Source organism: Protobothrops mucrosquamatus, unplaced genomic scaffold, assembly GCF_001527695.2.
Source record: "Protobothrops mucrosquamatus isolate PMUCROS unplaced genomic scaffold, P.Mucros_1.0 scaffold_9, whole genome shotgun sequence".
Classification (NCBI taxonomy): Eukaryota; Metazoa; Chordata; class Lepidosauria; order Squamata; family Viperidae; genus Protobothrops; species Protobothrops mucrosquamatus.
This window is the reverse complement of record NW_015386085.1, coordinates 1495786-1504933: the sequence shown is the minus strand read 5'-3', so window position 1 is coordinate 1504933 and position 9148 is coordinate 1495786.

The window sequence follows — 9148 nt, the reverse complement described above, 5'->3', positions numbered from 1 at the left end:
CTTGACTCTGCTGGCAAAGAGGGGAAGAGAACCTGTGGCTCAGTGGCTAAATCACTGCCTAGTATGTATAACTTCCCAGGTTCGAATCCCATAAAAAGGGTATGGCTAACTGATGAAGGCAAAAAAAGCCAGAAATGGTCCATCTTAGTCTCCCAATTTAATTCTTTACTCTCTGTCAGAAAAAAGAAATTTGGATATATATATATATATGTATATATATATATATTGAGCTGCAGGTGATTATTAACATTAAGTAGCCAACTGGACTTTGGCCCCACCTACCCTTAAAAATGTCTTTTTAATGGTAATATGATAAATGATGAATGATAACATGATAAATGATAACAAAAAATGCAAATAAGAATATCTCCTGATTATTCATATATAGGGAAGTTAAATGAAATTAACTGATACAACCGCAGTATCTGCTCTTATTAAGAAAGGGGGTGGGATCTGTCTTTTTTTTGGTTCTGCCTTTATCACAACTATGTAATTTAGAATGGTGTTATGCAATTTGCATTTAAAAAATAGTTTGTTCAATATAACACACTGGATAAATTGAAAGTGGGGATAGAACTGGACGGGTAAATGGAATCTCAGTGTAGGAGGTTAGTTCTCATATGGTCAGACATCAGTTCTGGCCATTAGCAGGACAAGGAGATGGATGGAAATTAGACCTCCTTGCAGCCTGCTGCTTAGCTCAGATGGGAGAAAGAAGTACAAGAATTTGAACTTTCAATTTATTATAAAAGAGCTTGTACTTGCTACATAGCAGTCACTGAATCTGAATTCTTTCATAATGGATTCTTAGCTTTTCCACAAAAGACTACTTTTCTGAAGCTCCTGGATTCTTGTGTGCTTGATTAATCAGTCATTTCTCTGGCTATTTTTGTCCCTGCTAGGCCAACAATCGTAGTAGCTGCAAAACTGAATGCATGTCCTTGTTCATTGCAATGTGAGTCTACCAATGAGTTCTGGTCTTCTTATCTAACTGCTCACTCATGTTATTGCAATCTGGTGGTTAGCTTCCTTCCCATCTGTCCTCATTCTAGGTCCAGCCTCCTTCTCTCAAGTTCAGAGCTGCCAGGCCAGTTTTCTTTCCAGTCCGCTGCTAGTGCTATTAAATGCCAGGTCAGTCTCCATCCTAAGTTCATTACAGTTGTGGGGACCAACCTCATGCATGTTACTGAGACATGGATGGGCAGGCTTGGGGGACTTGAAGTTTTACTTGAGACTCTGGTTCAACATCAGTCTAGATCAGGGGTGTCAAACCTCTGGCCCATGGGCCGGTTGCATCATACAGAGGCCACACCTACCCCAGCTCTGACAATGGAAAAAAGTCACAATACATCGTGACACATCACGTGACATGGCGAATTTGACACCCGGGTCTAGATGGAAGAGCAAGTGGTAGAGACATGGCTGTTATAATTCAGGCTACAGTAGTATGACTAAATCTAGGCTCTCCAGCCATTATTCTGGGATTGATTTATTTGGTGATAACTCAGACCTAACTCAGCTAATGCAAAAAAACTTTATACAGTATATGGAGGCAGCCACAATAGAATATATGCTCTCATGAGCATGCACTACTTAAAACCATCACTTATTCTAGGTATAAAATTCTAGGTTTCTTCATCTTATCTTTTGGAGCTAGGATTGAATTATGAAATGCTGTGTGCAAAATTCAAGTTCGATTCCTGAATGCACATTAAGAGCAATACATAATAAAATTAAAGCATGTGTAAAAATGAATGGAATGTTTAGTGAATTATTCAAGACTCAGCATAGAAAGACAAGAATGTGTTATGTTCCTTTGATTGTTTAATGCAGTGGTTCTCAACCTGTGGGTCGGGACCCCATTTGGGGTCGATCGACCATTTCATGGGGGTCGCCAAGCAAGGCTGTCCGCCATTTTTTTTGTCCGCCATTTTTCCCCCTTTTCCGGCGGGTGCCTTACCTCCCTTGGGCTGGGCCAGCTGGTGGTCAGCCTGCTCCGTCTCTGCCGCTTGCCAGCTACGCCTCGGCCGGCGCAGGGGGTGGAACCACGCATGTGCGGCGCTCCCGGGCAGGGAAAGTCCTCGACTTACGACCGGTTGGGTAGTCCTCGACTTATGACCGGTTTAGTCCTCGACTTACGACTGGTTTAGTCCTCGACTTACGACCGGTTGGGGTCGCGGCATTAAAAAGGTTGAATGTATGAATAGATATATCTATAAGGAAGACTTGTGCAGACATTATGTTGCTATGTTGCTTAAAGATATGAATGTGCATTTACTGTAGCAGTTGAATGTACATTTGTATGGAAACGAATGCCATGCTGTCAGCTGAGAACCCAAATATTTTAAAATAAATGTTAGACTATATGCTGCTACTAGAAGCATAATATTTACATTTGACAGGGCAAATAAAATGAATAATGGTAAAGTAAGCATATCCTATACAAAATTAGAGAAGTAAATGATAAATAAGACCTGCAAGCAGTGGTAAAAATAGCAATAGCAATAGCACGAAGTCTTATATACTACTTCATAGTGCTTTACAATCCTCTCTAAGCGGTTTACAGAGTCAGCATATTTCCCCCAACAATTTGGGTCCTCATTTGACCAACCTCGGAAGGATAGAAGGCTGAGTCAATCTTGAGCCAGTCAGGATAGAATTCCTGGCTGAGAGTGTGCTGTCCCACTCTCTCACAGACACACTAACACACATTTTAGTGGGTTTAGTGGGTTTAATATTCCCCTGCAACACCCTTCACCCAAAACCCAGAACTGTCCCATTTAAGTCCAACCACAAGCAGACCAACGTTAGTCCACAAAGCAATGGCCAATGAGTCCACAAGGCACTTGAAAGTTTCCCAATCAAAATAAACCCATCAGGCAAAATTAAATCCACAATACGAGAGGGTTCACGAGGCAAGAAAAGTCCAGAGTTCACAAAGCATGATCCAAGTCAAGGCACTGTGTCAATCCAAAGCAAGGCAGGAATCACAATGACCAGCAAACACACAGCTAGGAAATGAACACGTTGTTCCCAGCATCACTTCCTTCTCTCTCTGCTTGCTAAATAGCCAGTTTCTGCAACCCATCAAGAAGGGTGAGGCTTTCTCCTCACAAGTAATTTGGCTGACCTTCTCTGCTCCTGCCTTTTCTCTGACCTATGTGATTGGATGGAGTTGTTGAAATCCTCAAAAAGAAAGAGGTAAGTAATGCACAGAACCAAAAGCAATATAAGTGCTGGAAGCAAGTACAAAAGGATATGGAAAGCTATAGTAGAAGGCACTGACTTATATTAGATTTAGTTTTCCTTTCTTTTATCTTATTTGCTGCCCTTAATTCCTATTGTTTATTATTACTCCTTTTCTGCACTGTGCACAATGTTGCTTATCCTAAAAGAGAACATTGATATATACTGCTCACAAAAATAAAGGGAACATTTTACCATGGAACTGAAGGGGTTTGCGTTCCCTTTATTTTTGTGAGCAGTATATATTCTTTTTTTTTCAGTAGGCTGATATATCAAAATGTTGGTCCTAAAATACATTAGATAAGCTCTTTAAGATCATCAAATCAGAATGGGCCATTTAGATCATCATATCTAATCCTTTGATCAATGCAGTAGGATCATTTTAACTTTAATTTCTGCCTTCTAGAGCATTATTGTTCCATCCAATTTTTCTATTGAGTGAAAATTTGATGAACCTTCCTTCCTTCTCTTCATCCTAGACATTAATGAAAATACTTAATCAAGCTAAGACAAAACCCTTTGATACCCATAGGTACCTCTCTTTAGTTTAGTGCAGAACAATTAATGATATGGTTCTAAGTAAGCTGTGGATTCACCAACCTGTGTGGCTTTCAGTTCATATTTAAGCAACTAACCCCATTAGAATGCATGGAGTACTTTGGCAGAAGCTTTGCTGAAGCCAAGGCAATAATGTCTAGCACATTCCCATAATACAATGTATTAAGAGTTACCTAATTACACAAGGAAATAAGCTTAGCCCGAGAAGCCATGTTCTTGAGAAATCCATCCTGACTTCTAGCAATCTTTGCATTACTTACTGATCAATTGTTTTATAATCTGCTCAAAACTTATCAAGAATTGAAGTCTGACTTATTTGTTCCCAATTCCCTGGGTCCTTCTTTCTTTTTCCCATTCTTTTTTGAAGATAAATGCAACTTTTATCTTCTTGTAGTCATTTCCAGGATTTCACAAGGATAATTGACAGAAGTTCAGATAGATCATCTGCAAGTATAGTACTCTAGGATCCAATCTATATGTGTTGGTGACTGGAACTCATTCTAGGTCAATAGCTATTCCCTGACAAGATTGAGTTGCAATCCAATAACATCAGGAGGGGCAGAGGTTGTTCACGCCATTGTAGAAGAAAAGGGTACTTTGCTTTTATGTACACCATTTTTTTTTCCTCACAAAATGGAAGGTGCCTCCCTCTTTTCTCTTACACAGGAGGATCTATCTCTTTTAAGATGACATTTGCCACTTTTTATAATTACTTGCATATTACATATCATTTTTAAAACAAATTAAAATCTGGCACCCAATTAATTTGCTAGCACCTCTTTAACTGATCAAAATTAATTAACCAAAGAAGTTAATTCACTTTAGAAATCCACTCAAATAGATCATGTTTTCTAGAATATGAATGTTTTGGCAAGCATCAAGGAGGGAATGTAAATACTGAAAATTGAAATAGAGTCGTAGTATGGTAAAGTAGGAGAGTAGTATAACATGCAGTCATAATCAAGAGGAAAGTAGGTAGTAGTACATCCTATTAAATCATAGTAACTATGTCTATATAACATTTAGAAGATTCTAAGAATATTGGAACAAATTCTTCTGCCTTTGATTAGATTTTACCTGTCATCCTGGATGCTCAAAATAAAGCTAAGAACGACAGACAAAGCCAAACAACAAGAGGTCATTTGACTTGGCTAACAAAAATCTGAACAAATATTAGGGGAGAGCAAAGACATACACAAAAGATCTGATTGCTCTCATGGAGTAACTCCCTGGATTTTTGCAGCCCAGTATCAAAGGCCTAGTAGAGACCATGGTAGCTTTTGAATTTTCAATCCCTATATTTTCAGTAGGAGATATAAGGCATCTTCTAAACTAACATAATAAACAATAAACACTGTGCCAGACTAAAATGTTTTGCTTCTGTTTACTGAACACTGGACTCCACTAGAATAAACAATGCCAATTTTCTTTAACGGAAACTAATTGTCTATCATGTTTTACACACTGGATAATCCTTCTAGTACATTTGCTGTGTTCTGCAAGTAAGAAAGGGACACCTACCTAGGAAGTATATAATGTTCTCTGTCTCTGCCACTAATAAACTACCTAGCTACCCCAGTTCCTCGTTTGCAATCTGCCCCCCCTAGAAAACCCACCCTCTCCCCCAGCCAACAGCCTCCAGCAAACAAGCTTGTCTGTCTAACAAGGCCCTAATAAACACAATAATCAGACTCGGCCTGCTCAGCTCACCCCAGGAGCATCACTGCAAATTGGTGATCATTTCTCATTGTGAATGATGACACAGGCGCATCACCTCACCCCCGGAATACAGCAGCACGTGCCAGTCCTGCTAAAACAACAAGAAGAGAAATGAAAGGCCTGCCTTAGCCAATCCGATTCCCTGCTGGCTCTAATTATCCAGATGGGAGTTTCACAATTGCTCCCTCCACTAACTCCCATCTAAAAACTGCTCTGCCGTCTGTAGACTTTGGCTGACTTTCTGCGTAAGTCTGTGTGTATGTGTGTGTGTGAGTGAGTGAGAGAGTATATGTACCTATTACCGCTCCTGCTGAGTGGATAGAGTTCCTAATGAGTCTTGACACTAATGTCTGAGCGAGACACTATAATTATGTATCCCTCCTGCTTAGAACAGCCTTGGCAGGAAATGACCCCAGCCCTCACACCCTTCCACTCCAAAGAAACCACTAAAAATGCCTCCCCAGCAGGGCCAGCTGGTCTTCTCTCTTCCTGCCTTCTGCTACCTTCCTACTTCTCTCAGCACCATTGTGCAGGTGGTGAACAACACAATGTTTTGGCCTAACCCAGTCTGGCTCTGGTTGGAAATCTTAAGGATCCCTGTTCAATTATCTCTTCACCAGCGGGCAATATTTGATTCTACTTGCCGTCTGCTCAGCCCAAATAACAGAATCCAGGATTTTTTTCTTCTTATGAGAAAAATAAAAAGGGTGGTGTTTGCATATGCTTCCAGAAGATGCAGACATGTTTTCTCAACCTATTCAAGTGAAGCAGGCTTCAGAGCAGGCAAAAATTAAGGAAGGAGCTGCTACGTGAGCTTCGGAAATTTCTGTGTTGATTGTAAGTACAGATGTAAGGAGCCGAAACTACCTGTTGAACTAATTATAAGAAGCAGATGTTGTCGGCTAATGAGGAGGCAGAATCCATAAGAAATATCATAAGAGAGGAATTTGTCCCTATTGCTCACAGTAAATAGTTTACAGATTAAAGCCATCCTTTCTAACTCTGCCAACTCTTCTTTCTGAACAGGGAGAAGCATCTTGTGAACATGGATTTTCAACTGAGCAGTGACATTCATCACTGTAGCCAGGGTCAAAAGGAGAAGGGTCTAGGATTCCAATTGACTGGCCCAGCAGTGTTCTACACATAACTTTGGACTTTCTTCCAAATTTGTGGGTAGAACTGGAGACTACCTAGCCTGAGTTGCACTTCTGAGCTAGCAGTAATGGAGGATGTTGTGTGCTCCAACAATCAATGCATTTGAGGGGGAATGAAAATATGAGAAAGATCAAGTGGAAAAATGTCAATACAATTTAAAAAAGGACTAAGGGTAAAATCAGCCTTGTGCTCTCTCCCCCCACTTCCCTTTGAGCAGGGAATTTCCAATCATTTCCATTTGCTGTTGTGTTCCTAAACTCTCCTCTTGTATCAGATTCATCAGTTAAGGCTCAATGAACTGTACTTTCAAAATGTGAATGCTTATTCGCAAGTATTCTTCAAATCACAACATATATGCCTAAATCAGAGTTTCTTTTTACTCTTTTAGGAGGCAAATTTCATCTACTTCACTGATATCTTATGTCAATGTCATCCTTGTCAGTACCATTATTGTCATCATTTTTTATGTTAAGATCATTGCTCATATTTTATGTAAACTAGCAATATGATCTAATTTTAAATTGTAATCAAAAAAGAAGACACAATTCTGGATCCCACACATCATACATAGATTTTCTACCTAAAAGACAATTACTAGATGGTAATAGAAATGTGTAAGATCAGGGGTCTTCAAACTTGGCTCTTTTATGACTTGTGGACTAACTCCCAGAATTCCTCACCCAGGCACACTGGCTGAGGAATTCTGGGAGTTGAAGTCCACAAGTCATAAAAGGGCCAGGTTTGAAGATCCCTGTGTTAGATATTCTACAGTATTTGGAGCAGCACAATGAAAAGCAGGCATTGATCTTCTTAGATTCAGAGAAGACCTTTGATAATTTGAATTGGATTTTCTTGTTTAGGGAAGAAATGAACTTTGGAGATAATTTTATTAAATGGGTAAGATCGATTAATACCTCACAGAAAAAAACAAATAATTCTTAATGGAGAATTAAGGAAAACTTTTGAGAGATTCCAAAAGGAACAAGACCAGGATGTTCACTGTCTCCCCTCTTGTTTATTTTAGTACTTGAGGTACTGAAAAGAGACATAAACAAGATGAGAGAACTGGGGGAGTAAAGTTTTAAAAAGAAACTTACAAGTTAAAAGCCTTTGCTGATGACCTGGTTTTAGTTTTGGAGGATTTGTTAGAGTAGAAACATTAATGGAAAAATTAAAGGACTCTGATATGCTAGGAGGTCAAAAAAGTTGAAATTTACATTATAGTATCTTAAAGAGGATTTTTATAAAATGATGTATTGTTGATACATGATGCCAGTGAAATTATCTGGAGTGTACAAAGGGAAATGTGTATAACATGAAGGGACATTCTATCATGCTTGGTGGACATGTGAAAAAGCTTTAAAAGTCTGGATTCAAATACACACATTGATTTTAAAGGTTATTTTCTATTGAAGCCAGAACAATTGCTTTCAGTACATAGTTAGAAAAGAGTCATGGAAGATTATTTTGATTTATGATAACTGCAGTGATATATTATACGCACAAAAATTGAAAGTTTTGGCACTACCCGCCATGGGGGAATGGTTGGTGAAATTGACAGAACTTACTAGATGGCCAAACTGACTTCTTTGATTAGACTGACTCCTTACAGAATTTCTGCATAAAAGGAAAATGATATTGTGACTTATGATTTTGATGATTAGAAAGAATGGGCTATAGAAAGAAAGGAATTATGATGTAACCTTCGAGAGAGAGGTTTGATTAGAATTGCATAACTGCCAAGAGGAAGATTGGAAGCCATTTCTTTTCATATTTTCTGTCCTTTTATTTTCTTTTTTGTCGTTCACATTTACTATACTTTTTCTTTGAATGTACTTATCTATGTAAAAACTTTTAATAAAAACTATTTTTTAAAAAAAAAAACCCCATGGAATTCTTATAATCATAACCATAATAAAATTTTATAATGAGGGAATCTAAAGTTGATCACAAATGGTTCCCCTTCCATTTGTTTTGTGTTTTCCCAGCTCATCAAGCATTATTTACTGCGCTATTCATTTTAGAACAAGAGCCCATTAATAGCAATATGCGCTATTATGCACTGCCTGCTTGGGAGACATGATAACAGAGCAATTTTGAATTTTCTTCAGAAATATTTGTTGGTAAAACAGCAATGTGCAAGATTTTTCATGCATGTATAATAAACAAGTTTTATCACAATTTCATTCTTCTGGATCTTTTCTCCCTCCTTTCAGTGTATGATTACATTGTCTGAGGTGGTTATGGAAGGGAGAACTTTCAATTCTTCTGATTCACAGCCTTCTAGCCATACTCCCTGTTCCTTTTGCTACTTCTAAGATCACTTTCCCCTGATAGTGGGACAAATGGGATTTTGTGTTTTTAACTGTATACAATGAGAGAATCTCTTTGTGTGTGTGTGTGTGGAGAGAGAGAGAGAGAGAGAGAGAGAGAGAGAGAGAGAGAGAGAGAGAGAGAGAGAGAGAGAGAG